The following is a 22,037-nucleotide window of genomic DNA, read 5'->3' on the forward strand; positions in this document are numbered from 1 at the left end:
TAGTGAGAAGACTGAAAAAGTTGATAAAACGTCAGAAAATACCAGTTAATCGTTATAATATAAGCTGTATGCTGAGACGTATGAAGAGAGAAAAGTGAATGAAGAGAGAAAAGTGAATTAGCACAGTCACTAGCTCCAGCTCTAGTAGCCTCATGCTAATAGCCGTTAGCTCCAACAGCGGTGGACCCTTTGATGTCCGTGACCTTCCCACACACACTTCGCCTGTATCACTCCGACTCTGACGCTGTGAGCTAACTGAGCGCCGCCATTTCATGTGAAGGCGCCCAGTCCGATAAGAGAGATCGGTGAGAATTATTTATTTTTTATGAGAAATTTTATATAACTTGAACCTCACTGAGTCCTTTTTAATGCCCTTATTGTTTATTGTAAGCTGGGAGAAGATACTTTGTAGAGAAAAAAGTGTTTTGGTTTACATTAGGATATAAAATGGATGAAAGTAATTATTATTCTGCAGATGTGTCAGTGTATATTTTGGTTACTGAAGTAGTAAGGTTTAAAGCCCACATATTGTGTTATTCTGTATTTAAAGGTTGATATTGATGGAATGTGTGATTTGAAAAAAAAGGAGAAAACTACTTTTAATAGGGAAACACTAGTTAAAGAAAAACTAATGATATTTTTCTGACACTGTCTGTTGTCAGGTCAGGTTTTTTTGTTTCTTTGTTTTATTTTGTTTATACCTTTGGATCTTTGATGCTGACGGCGAGCCTTCCCAACAGGACCTAGATACTGCCATGGTCACTGAATGCATCCTGTTTCTACTGCACTCGGTAGTGTGGTAGGCCAGCTGCTACACTCATACTCATACTTATCAATCCCCCTTTTCCCCCCAACACACACACACACACACACACACACACACACACACATATTCCCCAACTCACATTTTACTTTTATTTACTATTACTGTTGAGTAATAGAATTAAAAAAAAAACTCACATTTTCATCTCAGGGAACTGATGACTGAGTGGCAGGATATTTTCCAGCACAGTGGTAGTTGTAAGCAGCTGCGGACTTACCATTAGGCAAAACTAGGTGGTTGCCTGGGGCCCCACGTTTCTGAGGGCCCCATAAAACTCCTCATACATTTATTGCAAATAGAGTTTTTTCTTATTTGCACACATTATTTATGTTTTTGATTAAAATCCTTTAGCTAAAAATGCCAGCAGAATGCTTATTGTATTATGTGTGTCTCGGGGCCCCCCCTTCAATCCCCACTACATTGGATTAGTCCATCTTACTGTGCATGTGCCGAAAGGATTCAGGAAGACAGCAGCAAAACAAACGGCTTGGCGCAGAGAAGAGAGAGGAGAAAAGAAGACAACAACAACGACAAAGTTGAGAGAAATGAAAAGAAGTTACCCCAGCAGAGCTGAGAAAAGGAGAAAGAAGCAGGAGAGTAGAAAATTTGACACAAAATTGACAAAAGTCACTAGTTTTTTCACCGTCACCACCAGCAACAATCAACCGGTGACATCCGTCGACATCCGTTCAGGAGGGTCCGTCGTGTGGAGATCAAGATGAACAACCAGTGAGTAATGTTAGCAAAACTGTCCAAGGGGTAAATTTTTTTCTATATTGATAAGTATTCCTTTACGTTATGCATTCAAAACATTGCAAAGTATGTAAGTAAATTATTAACAGCTACTCACTCTGCATTAAAATGATCCCTGTCAGTGTTATAGCTTTGTATTAATGTTGCTTTAATGTGTGTTATAATTTACTGCTGTAGATGTTTAAGGTTGAGGAAAAAGGAAAAAAAGGAGAAAAAAGGAGAGGAAGACAATGAGTAAAAGGACAGAAGTATGAAAAAAGGGAGATAGACAATGACAAAAAGGGAAGGGAGAGAGAAAGAAAATAGGGAGAGGAAGACGAGAAAAAGGGAGAGAAAGACAATGAGAAAAGGGGACAGAAAGAGAGAGGGACAAAAGGTAAAAAATAATACATGTGTATTCTGTTAAAATGCATGTATCTGTATAATTGACCTGTTGTTGTTTTGTGTGTTATCTTCTCATTTCAGCACCACATAGAGCATGTACTGGCTGAACCTGCTTGCTGCTGCTGCCCATATTTGAGCTGTGTAAAGGTAAATCATCTCTGTCACAAATACAGTCATGAAAGTCATGAAAGTACATCTTATCTAGTGAAATCAATTCTCTGTATTTGACCCATCCTGAACATTCTATCAGAGAGCCTGCTGGTAAAAAATAATATGTGTATATTCTGTTAAAATGTATATATCTGTATAATTAACCTGTTGTTGTTTTGTGTGTTATCTTCTCATTTCAGCACCACAACAATAAAAGGATCAATTAAAGGATGTGGAGGGCCCCAAAATAGCTAAATCCGCCCCTGAATGTAAGTAGAGCAGTGATTGTGTACTGTCAACTGTGTTTGAATTGAATCTGATCAGAAAGGAACTGTGAATTGAAGGTTTATTACTGTGTATTTGGTTTAAAGGGTGAAACAATTTCAGTTTGAATTTGAACAAAGAGTAATTGTTAATGTGATTTCAACTGTGGTTTAACAAAACTTGTGTTACTACTCTCACTGTAAGTGGTATTGATAGTTTATTTTGTAGTTTATTTTTTTTCTTTACTTTGCAATTAGAAGCCGGCATATTCTAAATCAAACCTTTTGTCTTTGAGTCTCATTTAAGCATTTCCCTCTGCTCCAGCAGCCGAACCTACTGGTCCATTACACACTATAATAAGTAATCAACTATCAGTCTCTTATAGGAGTGTCACATATTACATCTATTTTATTTATTAGTTATCTAATTAACACAAACTCTATTACTGACACCACACAAACTCTACAAATTATTATTTCATGATGTAAGTACTGTATATGCTGGCCTTAATGGGGACTCAGAGGTGACAAAAACAATGCACAGACTGCAATACGTGGGGGGTCAGCAGGGGCCCAAAATAATTTTCCCCCCAGGGCCTCATAATATGTTATTCCGGCCCTGATTCCAGGGGCTAAACTTCTTTATGTTCTTCTGCACTTTGGAGTCACATTTCCAGGCACACACCCACAGTGTCATTCTGTTAGCCAGGGTGTTATATTATATTCATATATTTCTAAAATTAAAACCACACAACAAACCTGTGAAAAGATGAACTAAACATTTTTCTTTTAAACATGGCTGAACAGACTCCATTTGAAGCCCTCTAATGGTCCAAACATGTGATATCCCTCTGCAGTAATGAGAGGCTGTCATATTGTTAGAGCGTACGCTGATCTTTCAGCATTCCGCAACATTCATCATTCTTCTCACACCCTCCTCCATACTGCTCCCTCCAGCTAACATGCACTGTAACATCAACACAGTATGCCTCTGCCGTTACACAAGCCAGTATTTAAGGCACATATCTTCATTTATAATTCTGTAAGTTGAGGCAGAAGTTTTCAAAGTGCCCCTGATGCCGGATCCATTTCCTTCTAACAGCTTAATGTCATTCAATCTTAGGGGATTTATTGGCACTCCTCGCCTTTTGTTCTAAGACACGTCCCTTCAATACATGTAGAGGGACTCCAGAAAGAGAATAGCTCCTTTTGAGCCTCAGCCAGTGTTAGATGAGATGATTGATGGATGCAGGTCTGTGCTGGGAATACGAATGGCAGGTTTTGATTCCCGCTCCCTTTGGGAAATAGAGGGACTTTAGCTTTCATGACAGAGGACTTACAGATGGAGCTCCAGGAGAGAGACACGGGGGGAGAGGGATGGAGGACGGAGGATTTCCCCCGGTGAACCAGCAGGGATGGACACAAACCAGTTGTTTGCATGCATATCCCTACAAATATTATTTTTTAGATGACTGTCAAACACCTTCCACTGCTGTAGATGTGTTTTTATCCTCTTCCAGGCAGCCATTGTTTTCCATTCTTTTCAGCATAGAGTGAAAATATGAAAAACCCAGAGCCCTGAAATGCGTTTATAGATTATAACAAATTTATTTGGTTTATTTTTGTCAGTTTTATTATTGCATGGACACTTTTTAATAAGCCTATTTCTGAATTTTAATGTGCCAAGATATGAGATGTGGCTGCTGAACAGGACACACAATAAGAAAATCTGGATGTGATGAAAAGCACAATGTGAATCTGACAGCTGCTTGCACCGAAACTGTGTTAGCTACTGTTATACTTCATTATTAAAATAGTTAGTTATGGAAATAATTGAGTCCAAAAATAAAGAAAAAAGACAAAGCAACCATCTCCAGTTTTATTAATTTCCCTTTTTTCAAAGTATATTACTAATCTACCTAAGGTCTACCCAGTTACTACTCACATTCTTTACAGGTAGTCTGTGTTACGAACTGGAGGCGCAGAGTTAGAAAGTTGCAATTGAGTTGCATTATGGGAAGTGTAGGCTCCAAACAAAAGGATAATAATTGATTCACTGGGTGCCGACCCAAAAATCACAAACTGAATAAATCCAAATGTCAGCACTCACAAATATCATGTATATTAGTCTCTATATCAGTCTTTTAATAACGCACAGCAGTATCAAAAAGGGACGCGTTTCAGCACTTGGCTTTCCTCAAGCCAAGTGCTGAAACGCGTCCGTATTCATCAAATACTGATGCTTTGGGTTGATGGTCAGACCAAAGTACCAGTAGGCCTGTCGCGATTTGCCATAAGTTGGTTAATTGCACAGTAAATTAAAAGGGAGACGGTAACTTTTCCAGCCGCGATTAATTGCCATATTCATGCATGTTTGTTTTCCTCGTCTCTCTCCACCAAAGAGACTGGACGACAAGAGCGTTCACTGCCGTGCATCGTCTGGCAGCCAGGTGAGTTCAGCGTAATGAATGGAGGGAAAGCTCTCGTCATCGAGTGTCTTTGTCTCTGTGGGGGAGGCGGGGCTATGGGCTACACACACACAGTGCGATCTTAGTGAAGGGGAGACGAGGCGGAGAAGGGAAAAAAAACAGTTTAGCATAAGAGAAAGCCAGGGAACTTGTTCCTAAACCAAATGACACGGCCCCTGTGTGGGAGTGTTTTGGATTTAAACCAAATGATAGAGGGGAGCCCAGTAATTTGGATGAGCCGGTGTGCCGGGTTTGTTCTAAAACCATCTCAACAAAAAGAGTGAACATGACCAACTTAACTGCACACCTGAGAGTGAGAGACTGAGAGTCTATTTTTTTGTATTTATTTATTTATTAGATTTTTACGTGTTATTTCGGATATTTAAATTGTCTTTTTTATGCCTTTATTATCGTTATATAAGTTTAAAATTTTTTCTAAAAACAGCAAAATTACAACAATAATAAAAATGGTCTTAAAAGCACAATATTACGCAATATTATCGCTTATCACAATAATTTCTGACGCATTTAATTGCCCAGCAAAATTTGTTATTCATGACAGGCTTAAGTACCAGCCCAAAGCATCAGTATTTAACAACCTGAGATGAGACTCAACAATCATCTATCTTTCTCCAGAGTTACCAAGCCTTTCTCTTCCCAACAAGACACATACGCCGCTTGGTCAGTTCAGTTCACGTCTATGTATCATGTGCTAGGTATCCTCCTGCATTTGTTGTTGTGGCACCAGGATGTTGTCTCCATTTATGCTTGTTAACATGCATCCTATTTTTTCAAAATTAACTTACAATGTTGGTCAGTGGTGGCCTGAGCACATCTGGTACCCTTGGCAAGCCCAATATCTCATGTAAACATATATGCGGGGAGCGATGAGGCCGGAGTCTAGGCTCCAAATTCTAACTATGTTCTGCTGTTGAAGTAAAGATTTAAAACGTGAGCTGTCTGACTGAATTGTAAATTTGGCAAATGACTTAATTTATCATAAACATTTTAATTTAGGATAAATGGAGTCACAGACCTTTGTCACTTTTGGCCTTTTCAGTTTCACAGAAGACACTTTAACATGTCACAGTAAGACAAGCACCCGTCAAATGAAAAAATTAGATGATGGCTAAATTCCATTTAGCTGCTTCACTTTCAGGGTCCTGGTATTGTTCATGCTGATCACTGTCACACTGTCATGACTCACTGGGACTCTTGAATAGAACAGAGCAATCATTAATGTCATTAGGAACACCACAGACTCTCATTCCCCCCCACAGACACCACTGGTTATATTGACGGCTTCACATCTATTCATCTGTATGCACTACATAAACGCACATCTTTGGGACTCTATCTTTGTACACTGTACATTGCTTTTTTTAAATACTTTTATTTATACTTTGTACTGTGAACCTCTGCTCATTCCTTGGAGAAACTACCACTTCTAAAAACTGCACTGCTCTTTCATTTTTATTTAGATATATTGTACATATTTTTATAGTGCTTAATATTTTATCGGAATTTTCTTCTGTTCTATATTTATTTCTTTATTTGCAATACTTGTTTTCATTTCATTTTCTCTATGTTCATGTTATGTGTCAATGCACAAAGGCAAATTATTTGTATCTGAATACTAATTTGGCAATAAACCTGATTCTGAGCTTTTAATCAAATAATGTGAAAAAGGCTCACTATTATCTGTGTTAATATAATTGCAATAGCTTATTGTTAGTATTATTATTGCTTTGTCTACAGCATTAATATTACCTAAATGGGACTAACCTCGACAAATGGTTAAACAGAAATAGGGTCATCTCTGAACTCCCAGGTGAATAAATTAAGAACTCACTGTGTACTCAGATAAATAAAAGCCAGCATGAAAAAGCCTGATGCCTGTAGCTTTGTATATACGGTACATTACAATGTAGAATACATACAGTACAGGCCAAAAGTTTGGACACACCTTCTCATTCAATGCGTTTTCTTTATTTTCATGACTATTTACATTGTAGATTCTCACTGAAGGCATCAAAACTATGAATGAACACATGTGGAGTTATGTACTTAACAAAAAAAGGTGAAATAACTGAAAACATGTTTTATATTCTAGTTTCTTCAAAATAGTCACCCTTTGCTCTGATTACTGCTTTGCACACTCTTGGCATTCTCTCCATGAGCTTCAAGAGGTAGTCACCTGAAATGGTTTTCCAACAGTCTTGAAGGAGTTCCCAGAGGTGTTTAGCACTTGTTGGCCCCTTTGCCTTCACTCTGCGGTCCAGCTCACCCCAAACCATCTCGATTGGGTTCAGGTCCGGTGACTGTGGAGGCCAGGTCATCTGCCGCAGCACTCCATCACTCTCCTTCTTGGTCAAATAGCCCTTACACAGCCTGGAGGTGTGTTTGGGGTCATTGTCCTGTTGAAAAATAAATGATCGTCCAACTAAACGCAAACCGGATGGGATGGCATGTCGCTGCAGGATGCTGTGGTAGCCATGCTGGCTCAGTGTGCCTTCAATTTTGAATAAATCCCCAACAGTGTCACCAGCGAAACACCCCCACACCATCACACCTCCTCCTCCATGCTTCACAGTGGGAACCAGGCATGTGGAATCCATCCGTTCACCTTTTCTGCGTCTCACAAAGACACGGCGGTTGGAACCAAAGATCTCAAATTTGGACTCATCAGACCAAAGCACAGATTTCCACTGGTCTAATGTCCATTCCTTGTGTTTCTTGGCCCAAACAAATCTCTTCTGCTTGTTGCCTCTCATTAGCAGTGGTTTCCTAGCAGCTATTTGACCATGAAGGCCTGATTGGCGCAGTCTCCTCTTAACAGTTGTTCTAGAGATGGGTCTGCTGCTAGAACTCTGTGTGGCATTCATCTGGTCTCTGATCTGAGCTGCTGTTAACTTGCCATTTCTGAGGCTGGTGACTCGGATGAACTTATCCTCAGAAGCAGAGGTGACTCTTGGTCTTCCTTTCCTGGGTCAGTCCTCATGTGTGCCAGTTTCATTGTAGCGCTTGATGGTTTTTGCGACTCCACTTGGGGACACATTTAAAGTTTTTGCAATTTTCCGGACTGACTGACCTTCATTTCTTAAAGTAATGATGGCCACTCGTTTTTCTTTAGTTAGCTGATTGGTTCTTGCCATAATATGAATTTTAACAGTTGTCCAATAGGGCTGTCGGCTGTGTATTAACCTGACTTCTGCACAACACAACTGATGGTCCCAACCCCATTGATAAAGCAAGAAATCCCACTAATTAACCCTGATAAGGCACACCTGTGAAGTGGAAACCATTTCAGGTGACTACCTCTTGAAGCTCATGGAGAGAATGCCAAGAGTGTGCAAAGCAGTAATCAGAGCAAAGGGTGGCTATTTTGAAGAAACTAGAATATAAAACATGTTTTCAGTTATTTCACCTTTTTTTGTTAAGTACATAACTCCACATGTGTTCATTCATAGTTTTGATGCCTTCAGTGAGAATCTACAATGTAAATAGTCATGAAAATAAAGAAAACACATTGAATGAGAAGGTGTGTCCAAACTTTTGGCCTGTACTGTATGTGCATATGTTCAATACATTTCCACAGCAATAATTACATCATCACAATACCAATGACGCGTTAAACTTAACACCATGTTTCTCTTTTTAACAGAAATACTAATTTCTGTCAATAGTCATTTCAGTTGCATCAACTCTGTTATTTTAAGTCAATTTATTCATAGAGCACATCTAAAAACAGCAAATGTCAGCCTAGGTGCTTTGCAGAGAAATAGAAAATACAATAAAATTGAAGAATTAAATTGAAAACAAATACATTTTTTCCCTAATAAGTTACTGTCAATATATACTTCGTGTAGATTTCCCACTCTTTACAGAAAAAGTAGGGGGCTATGCTCATTCAGCTGCTGGGTGACTTTCAATATCAAACAATTGTGTAGGTTGAGTGTTGAATTTCAAGGGTGGTAGCCAGTTAAATATAACTGTGGTTGAGAGAATCCCTTCATTTTCTTAAAAGGCTTTTATTGTGAAACATTGGCAGGAACCTGTTGTGGAGGATTCAGTGACTTGCATAGTTTGCATGCAACATGTACATATACTTCTAATGTAGCTCATCACATCTGGTGGCGCTTTTTGTGCTACTACAACATTTCGGCTGGCACATAACCAGCCATAGTTACTGAAAAAAGTAGAAAATAGGAAAAGAATAATCTGATGACATCACACACGTCATTAAAGACGTACAGGGATGATTAATCGTGGACCATCGTGTAGTCTGCCATGTCTGGCGGCCAAGTCACAGTATAATTTTAATTTAATTTTAAGCAAACCAAACTAGCCTACCACAATAGCACATCATCACTACTTCAGCATCTCAACAGAAAGCATCCGGGCTGAGCATCAAGTCCATGGAGTGCACCTACATAAAGTAATATTCACTGTAAATCAATGTGATCGCTAATTGAGATCAAGGCTTGTAAAAAAAAAAAATGCATTCATTATGGCTAATTATGCCAATTTCCTACCAGCTCTCCATTGTTGCCACATTGGCACTAACATCTAATGAATAACACTCTGCCTTCCTCTAGGTTGCTAGTGCCTGGAGCACCCACCTATCCACCAGCAAAAGTCCAACTGATGAGGCAAAACCTGAGGACCCCCAGTGGCAGATGAGCGGGGAGCTTTGGGCAGCACAAAATGAAGCAAAACACCTTTCATCTGCGCAAACTGCCCACCCTGCTGTGACACAGAGCTGTTTAAAATATTGGCAAAGATTCCCTTTTCTGTTGTCCTGGTGGAAATAGTGTTAAAAATGTACATGATACTAATATCATTATTACAGTATATAAATGAGTCTAGTTCTCTTTGCGCCTTAGGTTATTAAAGGTCAGTAACAATAACTTCTTTCCAAAAACAACAGAGTATTGCCTAAACGTCTTTAAAGTCTTTTGTCCTTGTCGGCTATGGATCCACTTGCCAGCAGCATTGTGTGCTCTTGAAGCAATATTGAGGAGTGAAGAGACATTGTCACGCCGGTTCAATGCCTTGATAATTGACTCACAGACACACAAGGTGACAGCAGTGTGTGCAAACGTGTGCACTTTACCCGCCGCAAAGCCATCGCCAGTGTCACACCGCGAGACAGAGCCCCATTTTATTTTCATCACAGCCTCCTCCAGCTTTTGTAATCATCCCTCCTTTCACCTGCTGCGTGCACGATCCAACATGGGAAGCAGAAGAGGAAAAATATGATAGGCTGCTTCCCAATCTGCCCAGCATGGCCAGTGGAGAGACTTGTGGGGCCAGTCAATACTGTGTAAAGGCTCCATTTAGCACTGACGTGCCTGCGAGACAGGGCCTCCGGAGTGAGCGGAGGGGGAGAAGGGGAGAGAGGGTTCTTGAGATGCTTGCCTCTGACAGAGATGGATGGTCTGAGGCTCCACAGCCAGCAAGGACAAAGGGACACCCAGCCTAGTTGGCCTCCTCCGTCCGCCTGCCCAGAACCAGCACTTTCACTCACGGGATCCTGAGCGGAGGTGAAAATGAAATTACTGCGGGGGGGGGGGACTGGTAGAGAAGCGGGACAAGGAGGAGGTGGAGGAGGGGCATGAAAGAGCTCAAGCATTTTGCTGATGAAGTCGTGTCTGGTTTTCTGACACCGTGCGTTTTGTCACCACATCGGAGCAGCTGAATAATTCATCACGGGAGATCCAGCGGAGCAAGTCTTGAGCTGTCCGTTACACACACGTTTCTCCCAATGGCTGATGGGAGAGGAACTGCTGAGCGACACTTCCTACTTCCTTTGATCTTTAACCTAGCAGTACGGAGGGGAGGCTACGCTATCAGGAGGGAGCGCCATCAAGAGTTATACACTCATCCCATTGTCATGTAGCACTGCTAATTCTTTTTTTTAAAGGTTCAGTGTGTAAGATTTAGTGGCATCAAGCAGTGAGGACTGAACATTGCAACCAGCTGAAACTTCTCTTGGTTAGAATTTCTTCAGTGTTCTTTGTTTGGTAGGGTTTTATCAGGAGCCAAATTATCCCCAGAGGTCTCTTCCTGAGCTTGTTTGGTAGGTCACAGACAGGCTGCTAGCCCAGCACCTGCTAATGTGTGCTCACCTATTTCCCCTGATAACTCATTTTGAGCTAATCTTATTTCTGATCCAGACATTCAGGAGGTTTTTACCAAGAACCACATTTTCCACAGAGCTCTGCTCTCCAAAAGAAATTTAACTGGTGATTTAAACCAGTAAAAACACTGAATAAGGCAATTTCCTGTCCCAAATCAGTGTTTCTCTGGTGATGTTCAACATGTCGGTGACAGGTTGTTAGCCCAGCACCTGCTAATGTGTGTTTACCTTTTTCTGTGATAACTTAAGATCCAGCTTTATTGGGAGCCAAATTATCCGCAGAGGTCTCTTCCTCTCCAAATCAATCAGACCCCATGATTTAAAATGGTAAAAACACTGAATAAAGCTTTTTCATATTACAAGTAAGTGTTTCTCCTACACTGTTTGGCACATCACAGACGGGCCGCTCAAGAAGCACCTGCTAAAGTGTGCTCACCTGTTTTCTCTGTTAATTTAATGTCTGCTCAACTTATTTTTTAACCAAACATTCAGAAGGTTTTAATCATGAATCTCTTCTTCCTCTCCAAAACAAACAGACCAGGTGATTTTAAACCTGTAAAAACACTCAGCAAAAAAACAAAACAAAACAGCAATTTTTACAAGCAGCTGGGGCGTTTTTTTTTTCTTCAATTTTAAAGTGAGAGTCTGCCCAGCCAGACCTTTCTTTTCTTGAGAAAGGTCTGGTGAGCGAGACTAAGCACCTGCTAATCTGTGGTCACCTTTTTTCTCTGATAATTTAAGATCCAGGAGGTAGTTGCTTAAAGCAAAGCAAGTGTGCTCCTCAAGGCTTACATGAAATGCATCGCCAATAACTGACTGGAAAGATACTGTAGCATAAAACCGCAGAGCAATTGTTTATTATAAAGGGGCTGGAGGAGTGCAGCTTCAGAAAGGTGAGTGATCCAACCCCAGATGGTCACTAACATAAATCAACTTCTGGTAGAATTTAAAGTGCAAAATCAGTTGCTCATCATTAAGCATGTCCATTGAATTCTCCTGGGCGTGGAATACTTTTCTCGGGATACCTTAATTTTTCTCATTTATCTCCATAACATCTACCATGTTGCAGTTAAGATGGAGTTAGAGGTACTTTATGTTTTTGTTCTTACTTTGGTTATGAAAGTTCTTAACCTTTAAGCAGTTCCTTAAGTATAAGACCAAGATAAGGAGAAAAACGGAAATCCTTCAGTAAGCATTTAAGGGAAACCTCAAGGAGAAGACTTGAGGATGTTTTGTGCAACCCATTTCTTTTTCAAGGAAATCTTAACTCAGACTAAGGAAAATGTTAAGGTGTTTTGTGCAACAGGCCCCAGACGTTCAGGAGGTTTTCACCAAGAGCTGAATTGTCAGAAAAACACAGAATAAAGCAGTTTCCTGGAGGGGCCTCTAACTATTGTGGCTGATCCAAAAACACAAAAATTTGAATGGCCCTATCAAGAGCCAGTGTTTGGTTTTTCTGTTCTGGGCGACTGTAAAAAGATGGCAGACTCCAGTGAAGGGGACCTGCCAGGCCCCCAGGAAGTTGACGGGCTTTGAAGCCAATTTTTTTTATTAGTGGCCAACCAGTGGAAATACAGCCTCTGGGGCAGTCATGTGATGCCCTGCAGCCCAAAAAGACTTGTTTTTCCCATTGACTTACATGGCAAAAGAGACGTCTGTAAATCAGTGGATACATTTTTTTTTTTGAGTGTCAACCCCCACTATTGGGATTTAATCCATTCGGTCCTATAACATTTGGAAAGTCTAGACGAGCTGCACAAGTGAGTTATTTTATCTCCGTTCAAGTAGAAGTTAACTCCTAGAAACTGGAAGTTAGCCAGCTAACTCCCAGAAGTCTGTAGTGCACCTGCTCTATGGGCTGCACGGTGCAGAAGCAGTGCTGGTCATCCAGGTAATTTCATACAAAGCAGTTGAACCATTTTGGCTTCATGTGCCACGGAGCAGCTTTAATAGGAATGAATGGGGCCCTGCCACAAATGCAAATCTTTATACATCTATGGGACCCTCTCCCTGGGTAGATATAAATGGCTCATTCTAAGGTAACAAAAACACAATGATTCTTATTTTTAGGTAATTATACACTAAAGAAAACACACTTATTAAATTATATTTCATTTCTGCCAATATTTCCCCCAAAATCCTACACACTGGACCTTTAAGTTTATCTTCATCCTGAGAAAGAAAACACAACTGAATTATCTCTGAATATCTCTGAAGTTCATATTATCTCATTTATCGTGTGATGAAACAATGAATTACCCATAATTCCTCACACACTTTGTTCTATGAAGTGTCTCCTTTTAACAGACTCTACTTTTCTCAGACACAAAGTGGCATTGTGCTGAACTTTTCTTTTCCAGATCCACATTTGTAAGAATATGGAGGTTGGCCTTGTCCAATACTCACCATCACCTCCCACTAAAGTTGCGGCACATTTCAAAGTCCTTGTAAAAGGAAAGAAAGAAGAAAAAAAACAGCAACACACAAACAAGAATCTTTTGAAAGGACGCAAACAACAGTTTGGCACATTTTATCACAGCATCCTACCAGTGTTAGATGGAATAAATGTCATCCGACTTCTGCAAAGACTTCTCAAAGAAAGACTGCCAAGGCACTCCTCCTCTCCTCTTCCAGTGTGAGCAGTCTGTATTGTCTGCTTGTAACAATGGGAGTCCTTTTAAAAATGCGACACACATTATGTGTGGTACTGGGTGTTATGGTTAACAGTCTTTTGAAGGCTTTGTAGCCAGAACACATACAGTAAGTGTGCTTTGGTTTGAAATATCCACTTTGAAATTACGCCTTAATAAAGACATTATAATATGTGATGAATTATGAATAGAGCTTTGGTTTGGTTTCATCATTATTTAAATTCTGACTCCTAATGAGTGCGTTTTAATTGCTTTTTACTCGTCTACTCTCAAACACAGCCAATTGTCCTAAATTACTGTAGTCTTCATTCCACAATGTTTCTTCAAAGCAATGTTGTATGCACAGACTGTAAAATACAGTAGTGTTTCAGATAATACAGGGAAGGGTCTACACAAACACTGAATTTTAGATGAAAGTTTTTAGGTTAGATGGCAGACTGTGTTTAAGGTGAAAAGGCTGTAATGCCTTTATTTTAGTTCTCTTAGGTAGATTATTTTTCCTGCAAAATTGGCGTAGACCATATACAGTTTTTAAAATGCAAATACTTCCTTAAACAAACTACAGGGAATGTGCAAGAAAAATATTGAATGCTTTCTTTCAGGTTTACTTTAAAGTTATTTGAGGAAAAAAAATACATCTGTCTGTCCACCTAATATTTTGTTTGTAGATTTAAATTTAAATTAGGAATGTATACCTAAATTCCAAAACCAACACTCGGTCAAACCCCTCAGTGTCTGATACTTACACAAAAGACACAATTTATGTTGGGAGGGTTACTTTTGAACAGTCAATGGTATGTATCATTGTGCACTGAGGCCGTCTTCAAAGTAATGTAACTTACATTTGCTAACGTTTTTTCAATGCGGCATTTTCGCAGCCAGGTGTGGTCAGCTGGTTGCATTGATTTGGTTGCACTGATCTGATTGGTAGACGAGAGGCAGTGCAAATTCCAACAAGAGAACCAATCAAAATACTGTCACATGAATGACACACAGCTCCTTGTAAGCCGTCCTACTCTTGATGGTTTTTCGCAAACAATTTGTCCTAACGGCTTTGCTGCGCCACTATTAAACATAATTACCAAGACTTTAGCAACATGGCTTCCTATGCTATAACCCAAAGTATTTTCATACAGCAGTTTGGGTGATATCCTATGAATTATGGCCCCACCAATGACTTTATGTCCTTAACGTAAAGTCACCTTGAAATGACTCAAAGTTCTCTCAAAGTTCACACGGTTCTGAGCACCTGTCTATTGGGGAAAGTCCTATGTTTTGCAACCCATCCACTGCGTCAACCTGCCTCATCACTGGACCACTTGGCACTGCTTCCTTCTTTACTCCCATCAGTGCATTGGTCACATGATCACTCAGCCTTCTAAAATATGTGGGATATACACAAATTACTAGCTCATAATTTTATGGGATATATATGAATTTTAGTGCATTACTTTTTGTAGGAAAACATACGAATAGTGCAGAGAACAGCCTGTGTAACCACAAGTTCACGAGTTTCATAGAAGCAGCAAGTGCCCCTTGAGCCTATGTAGTGCCACCAGTGCCCCCTGGGTAATGCAGATTATTTATATGAATCGCCAAGTTAAAAAGAGTACTGTCAGCTTGTGAGAAGTGCACAAAACCAGTCATGGTGTACCAAAGAGTAAAACGTACAAGCACTGGTACTGTGTATAACGGTGAGTACCGGCTGACTTCGAGCATAACATAAAACCTGTTTAACTGACAGTGTTGGGCCTGGATACAATAAAGGTAATGTCCCCCTGACACCCAGTCTTATTAAAAAATAATGGTAATCACCCAGAGACACAAAGAAACAAGCTGGTGACCCCCTGGATCCTGACTCATCATTTGAGAAATGCTGCTCTGTGGATGTCTTAATTAGCCACTTGCCTTTAGAAAATATTAAGACGGGTCTCCACATGGGTGTTGCTGTTGTCTCGTGGTCTTCCATATGCAGCCTTAATTTAGTAAAAGATTGCAAGTAAAGTAAGAAGGCAAAAGTAGTAGTAAAGTAATTTTAACGGCTGCTTTTGATTTAGTGTGCTCACCTTTGTGGAGGTGTAATTTAAGCAAGCTTACATATCTGCCGTCTCAATTAAGTTGAAATAGAGCTCATATTTTCCAATGAACGCCACATAATAAATCTGCCCACGTCACCCACGTAATGGCTTTGAAAAAGAAAGTGAAGACTTGGACTGGAAAGCAGAGCAGTCATGGACTTTTATGTCATCCTCCCATTTGGGAACGAGCACACCCATAAAATTGTGAATAATGTGAGATGTGATTTTCCTCACTATTAGACATTTCACATTGCACGGTCTGTTAAAGCCAATGGCTTGTGGAGGAGTAAATGTACTGTACTCCACCATGTGTCATCCATCTCCTCCAGGCTTTGCAAGTTTGTATGCCAGCTGTCCACAAATCTCCCCATATCACACTCCATCATTTGTCATTTCTCCCCAGTAAAAGGCAGTTGAATGGCACCACGCAGCCCACAGTGTCAGCCGAGAGCACGCTATATGAAGCGTCGCCACTCACAACAGGTCACCCACCGGAGGCATCTCATTTCCCAGCGGTGAGTTTCTGAGTTACGCGCTTGGTTCCCTGCCATGGTGGGCCATTTCATAGAGGCCAGGCATTGTAACCTCATGGTGGACGGCCGGGCATTTGATAAAGCCTGCAGGGGAATAAGAATCTTCCCTCACGCCTCCGCTGTGGATGCGGGGTTGCCTCATGCTTCCCTCTCCCTGAGGCGAGTGCACGTCTGCTACAGGTCACATGAGTGATCAAAGACACAGCGGGGCGGCCCAGAGCCACCGGTGTCTCCTGACTGCAGGCTGGGTGATGGAAAGCAGAGCCAACAGGTGGGCACCAGACAGAGCAGGGATAAAAGGAGCTTTGTCTGAAAAACAAGATGGAGGCACGCAAAGGGGCTCCAGGGAGAAAGGAAAGGAAGGAAAAGAAAGAGGCAGCAGCAAACCTTGAAGGTAAAGATGCTCCACAAATAGACTTTTTAAACAGAAGAAAGCACTCAGGATGACAAGTGTGCATCTTAGTAAATGATACAGTAAACAGCTGTACGAGAGGCATATGGCTGGAATAAGCATTTCCAAATATAGCCAGTCAAAAAGGGACAACTGTTACATCTCTCCAGAGTTTCGACACACAGACAGAAACAAAAGCCAGGTATGTCATGTTGAGAATTTCCATTGTAGGCTGAACTGGATAAGTAAGATAACAAGTTTAAATGACCATATGTCTGTGAGATCTCAGGAGGGGAAAGAGGGGAAGCACTGTATCAGCTTTAAGGAAGTAGCCCATCAAAGTGTATGTGAGAATAATTTTGCAGCATTACAGAGGTGAAATGGTTTGATCTAATTGATCATATGGAAGTGTTTAGTGTTTGCCTTTCATTTTACGACAGCGTGCTGAGTCCCTGATGGGATGCACGCACTGAAATATTGAAACAAATTAAGAAATGTTTCACACAGATTATTCTCATTGTCTTCATTCCGGAGGTGCAGCCTGAGGTGGAGACAGAGCACACAGAGGAATCACAGTGATTTCCAGTCTTAGGCTTTTCTTTGGTGTTTTAAAAGCTGATGAGGCTTTACAGTCAGAGACATTTTTCATTTCTTTCATTTTATATTATCCTCAAAATCCTACAAAAATGCAGACACAACAGCATGTAAGTATACACAGTAGAAGGTCCATTTTTAAAGGGTTAGATGAATGATGAAGCATTTCCCCACCAGAATTTTTTTGGTTTGTGTTTTTTTACTGGACTTTAAGACAGAATTCAGACCTTTAGTTAGATTTCAATGCGGGATCATTCTGAAGTCATCAAATTCCGGTGCTTGGGCAATGACTTCCACATCAGACATCGGTGACAGAGGCAGTCCTTTCTCATTGGCATGATACATGGCTGGGTGCCTGATGGCATCAGGGGGAAGTGCAGAGGGACAGCAGTGTAACTTAAGGGGATGAAAAGTCTGAGTAGGGCAGGCGGGAGGGGTGGTGGATGGGTCCAACAACCACTGACCTTCACACGATAGGCCGGTGTTCACCTCCCATAAAGGCCAAACCCTGTAATTTTTTTCTAAACCTAAGCATATGCTTTTGTTGTCTAAACCTAACCATGTGCATGTGTTGGCTAAACGTAAGCATGTGCATTTGGTGTTGAAGGAAAAAAATTGCAGTGTTGTACCTATGTAGTGCATTTTATTAGAGACGGTATGCAAACTGTACATTTCCTATGAAAAGCAGGTGTATTTTGAAAAAAAAAAACACAGTGCATGTAAGAGGCTGAAACTGACATAGTGCTCCAGAATGTCAACAACAGACACACCCAGGCGGCCTTTCATGTCCTATGTAGATATGGAAAGTCCATAATCAAGCAACTATATATGATGAGGTTGAAGTGAGGATGTGTTGTACATTTACATTAATTCATTCGGTGAACTATTTTGTCCAAGTAACATGTAGGCTGCAAGTGCCCTGTGCACACATTTGAAATGATCACTCCATTAAATAGCTCGTAGGTTAATTATTATCAGACCATTAAATGTCTGTTGGCATTTGGAGCAGTTAGGTTTCACTTTCATTTTGTTAGGTTTAGACACCAATACTATGTGATTAGGTGTAGAGAAAAACAAATGGTTTGGCTTTCACTGAGTACACTTGTTACTAACAACTAAGGTAATGTATGTTATGTGTCATAAGTCACATATATCACATGAAATAAGTAACGTAGTTCAAATATTCACTGGTGACTTGTGGTTTCACAAGGTACATGTTGGGGATCGATACTTAGATACAGTATAATTTTAAAGAAATAAATACCATATTCTTCCAATGGACATGGGCCATTTTAACATTTGGCAGCACGGTGGTGCAGTGGTTAGCATTGCCACCTCACAGCAAGAGGGTTCCTTGTTAAAATTCAGGGTGGGAATGTGGAGTTTGCATGCTCTACCCAGTTTTCTCTCTGTGTCTCTAGAAGTCTGCTTGGAAGATACCATGACCCTACACTGTAGATAGCCGTAAATTAATCTAAAAATAAAAATAAAGTATGGAAACAAAACTGCTAACAAGACTTCACCAAGCGGCAATGTGAAGTGCCAAAAACTGCAGTTCCTTTAATGGCCACTTGAGGCTGGCTCCAAGAGCAAGTCAATCCCTATAGACCCCCATCTTAAAATGCCCAACTTTACAACAGAACATAGACCGTGGAACCGGGGGGGCCAGGGGGGCCATGGCCCGAGTAACTTTTGTACTCTGACATAGAGGGCTGCATTGGGATTGGGTCCCGCCGGGTCCTGCAGGTCCCCATTAAACAGTAGAAGAAGAAGAAGATGTAGCCTAGCGACAGGATGTCAACACAGGAACTTGGTGCACATGCATGAGCGTTTCCACTCCATATTTATTCATAAATGGACGAATATGCCCTGAACCAGCTTTCATACCAATTTGCCGCTTGCTCCACCTGTCTGTCTGTCTGTCAGCTCCATCTGTCATGAGACAAACATGAAAGAAGACATGCAGTTTATTGTGTTTCACCGGCGACAAGCTGTCATTACGTGCAACTATTACGCACGTCTGTGCGCTCTTTATAACTCACTGTGTGAACCTATGTTGCATAATAAAGATTTTCCCCCTCGTAATTTTTAACCGCCCCCTCAGTAACTTCATCCTGGCGCTGGGCTTGCCTTAACCTCAATCACTGCATGATTATATAAAGGTAGATAAATAAATAAATACATTGGAGGAGGAGAATAGAATATGAAACAGCCTTTATATCATTAAAAACTAAATGAAAACAACGAAATAGGAGCGCTATTCCTGACCAGTGCGTCAAAAGACATGCAGACCAGGGAAACGAAACAAACAACCCCATGAATCTCTTTATTAATAGCCTATAAAATGACGTGTTTTCTCCTGTGGGACGGGAGAAGACACAAAATCAATGCATCTCTATTATTGTGCGGGCGTAAATTCTCAGAGTTTTGCGGGAGCGGGTGGGAGTGGACATACACATTGTGGTTGCGGGCGGTAATGGTCAGAAATTCAGCGTTCTGGTTACTTTTCAGTAACTGTGCAGCTGCGCTTGTTGTTGGGTGTGTGTGTGTGTGTGTGTGTGTGTGTGTGCGGCTCTGCACATCAGTCTGATATGTGTGCTGACTTGTGATGATAATGAATGTGGTGTTGATTTAGATTCAAGGCAGCAAGATGAGTTTTGGTTGTGGTTGTGGACTGGATGTACTTTGTTGTTTGCTATAGTTTCATCTGTGCGTTTATGTGTAAATAGGCTTGGCCTGTTGTGTGTGAATGTTAGAGTGGGATCAGAGGGGTTAATCTGAGCAAGCATGTGTTCGTGTTCATGCGTGTACTGTAGATGTGACTGTGTGGCGTCGGAATAAAAAAAGTGCTCTGCAACGTTATTTAATACATCAGTAATATTGTCTGTTTCAATGCATATGCCCCCCCACCCCCTCCGCGTGACTTGAAATTATGGCCCCCCCTTGTTCAGATGCGTTCCGCGGTCCATGCAACAGAAATATAGATGTTTACAGCCTAGTACCAAAAATGGTTTTGGTCTCTATAGCTAATTTCATAACAACTTCACGGGGGGTTAATTTTTTAAAAACCTTTGTACATTTCTTATGGCTTAAAGTTAGGCATAATTAGGGGCAAGGCTGATTTGAGTGATAGGCTGTCTACCAGGCATCACCTCAGTCCTTGAGTCAGATAAACCCCTCACTCCTGCCCACCTCCACCTTATTATCCAAGTATGGTCATGTTTGGCTCCAAAAATAAAGATGGCAATGGCCAAAATGCCAAACTGATGGCTTCAAATAGGAGTACACCATAAACAAAAAATAATGGATGTAACATAGTGAAGTCACCCATAGGTGGACTCCCATTATGAAGGGTGAAGACCCACATAACTTTGTAATATGCGTAACTTAAAGCCTTAATAAAATGTAAATGGGGTATTTATATTAAGGTTCCCCTCCCGTACAGTTGTCATGAATGTCAAAATTAGCTACAGAGACCAAAACTATTTTTTGTGTCATATGTGTATTTTTGTGCTTCAAATTTGGGGATTTTAACATTGGTGTCACGAGGGACTGACTTGCTTTTGGAGCCAGCCTCAAGTGGCCATTCAAGGAACTGCACTTGCACACTGGCAGTTCTGCATTTGCTTTATTTTTCAGCCCCCAAGGCTGCTGCTTAGAGTCCACAAATTAATGGGTGATGTCATTGTGGCTGTGTCCATTACTCTAATACAGTCTATGGACTTCACCCATTGGTTTGTCATTTTAAATGAACAAAATTTGCATAAAAAACACAAAGTAATACAATATGTGCATTGAGCAAAGACATGATAAAACCAACGGTTAATGGAAAACAGCATTTTAATGTTTCAGATATTTTACAATGCTTCAATCAAAACATAGATTGTAGTGAACATGCTTATATAACATGATAAAAATTGTGTAAAGATGTAAACATTGGGAGTTTGCTGTCATATCATATGTATTTTTACACAGATCATAAACAATACAGTGATCTAATGATATTCCACATACATGATGGAATTTAGGTCATGCTATATGGGCACCACATATGGTGAATATTATGCAGCCAAAGACTGTAAATGACAAATGGTTAGAAATACTAAACACATGTTCAGATTTGGGTCAACAATGATTTCCTCTGTCTGTTTATCCTTCTGTCTGCATAAATTTACATGTGCCAAGAAGGAGGAAAACAACCCAATGTGAGATATAGTGTTTTGTTTGTGTTTTCAGAGCATTAAAAAGATCAACAGCACATGATTAGGGTGGGAAAAAATCCCTAGATGTATTTTGATCAAGCTTTCTCTCATGGCAATGGATCTTCCTGAAGTGGAATAAGCCTTCCTTATGGCATTTTCTCACATTCAGCAGAATAATACGTGTCAGAGATCAGGCCTTTAAGTGTTGTAACGTATCTTCCTGAGCTCAGTGTTGGAAATGAAGAGTTGGCTCCAGTTGTTCGGAGGGGAAAAAGGTCAGCCTTCCACGTGATTAATGGCCTACATCAGAGTAATCAATAAATGAAAATCAAATGTGTAAAACTCCTGCAGGGTGTCAGATTGTTCACCGCCGTGCTAGTGTTGGTACGCCAATGACCTGGACCTAGACACACTGCCACTCCTAATATATCCATTTTTATTTAGAGCAGAGCTAAAACTGCTGGTGGGCGGGAGGGGGTGGAGAGCAGCTATAAGACTGCTTCTAAGAAAACGCTGAAGTAGATACGGCCTGTGTGCTGGACTGTCTGTTAGAAAGCAAAGCACGGGCTCACTGTTGTTGGGCCACAATTGGAAAAAAAATATAT

At 40.7% G+C, this 22,037-nt stretch overlaps 1 long non-coding RNA gene across 1 annotated transcript; it reads left to right on the forward strand.

Annotated features, from left to right (window-relative positions):
• The first annotated feature begins 1,092 nt into the window (after positions 1 to 1,092).
• Positions 1,093 to 10,365, forward strand: LOC117271259 (uncharacterized). Its single transcript, XR_004502854.2, has 4 exons — positions 1,093 to 1,552; positions 2,042 to 2,107; positions 2,311 to 2,379; positions 9,440 to 10,365. It is a non-coding gene; the product is annotated as an uncharacterized LOC117271259 (long non-coding RNA).
• The last annotated feature ends 11,672 nt before the right edge of the window (positions 10,366 to 22,037 follow it).

The sequence above is a fragment of the Epinephelus lanceolatus genome, chromosome 13 (assembly GCF_041903045.1).
Source record: "Epinephelus lanceolatus isolate andai-2023 chromosome 13, ASM4190304v1, whole genome shotgun sequence".
In the NCBI taxonomy this organism is placed as follows: domain Eukaryota; kingdom Metazoa; phylum Chordata; class Actinopteri; order Perciformes; family Serranidae; genus Epinephelus; species Epinephelus lanceolatus.